Below are 893 nucleotides of genomic sequence, written 5' to 3' on the forward strand. Positions count from 1 at the left end.
GAGTGGGCGCAAGTATACCATCCGACAACAACAATCGGGAGACTCGAAGGCCCCAGCGGCAGCGGAAGCAGTGCCAATGCACTCTGCCAGTGAGCGCCCACAAACACAACCAGCGCTTCCCTGAAAGCTGTAAAATGTGGGCGTCTGTGCACCTGATGTGCGTCCCAGCAAGGAATCAGGGAAGTGGAAAAGGAAGGAGAAGGAGGGGGGTTGGGGGTTGGGAACGGAAAGGGGATATGGAAGGGGCGGGGTAACGGGCGAGCATGTGGTTCGCACCTACGGCCCAGTGGGAGGGAGGGCAGCTCCCTGGCCCCACTGATACTTAATCATAAAATCGATAAACACTACGAAAAAAAATGCAAAAGCTGCTTCCTCGTAGATAAACAAGATATTACCATTTTCAACACAAATCAATCTCAATGCTCTCTGAACGTTGCGAAAACATCTGGCTCACTCTGTCTCTTTTCATACTCCACTCGCACACTAAATACTGATCACAAATCTGTCAAAAATATCCAAAAAACGTCGGGGGGGAAAAGTCGGTATCGAGTCGGGTATGAGATCCGGGTCGGATACGAGTAAAGTGGATATCGGAAAGGGCGTAACTCTTACCTCGGGTAGACTAAGTGTTTGACTCTAAAGTGATTAAAAGCTATTTTGGGTTATACAAAGGTGTGTCAACTTCGGAAATCCGTTTAGGAATATACTAAATATACAAACTATATATACTACTGCATGTACGTACGTTAGTAATGTGAAAATATGCAGGAAATAATTACTAGAATTTCTTCATACTCTTCATCCACACCTATGCTTTTCAAATGGTAGAGCAACATTCAAGAGAAAGGAAGAAACCGAGAAAAAATAAAGAGAACAGGAAACATGACTTCAAT

The sequence above is a fragment of the Penaeus monodon genome, chromosome 19, assembly GCF_015228065.2.
Source record: "Penaeus monodon isolate SGIC_2016 chromosome 19, NSTDA_Pmon_1, whole genome shotgun sequence".
In the NCBI taxonomy this organism is placed as follows: domain Eukaryota; kingdom Metazoa; phylum Arthropoda; class Malacostraca; order Decapoda; family Penaeidae; genus Penaeus; species Penaeus monodon.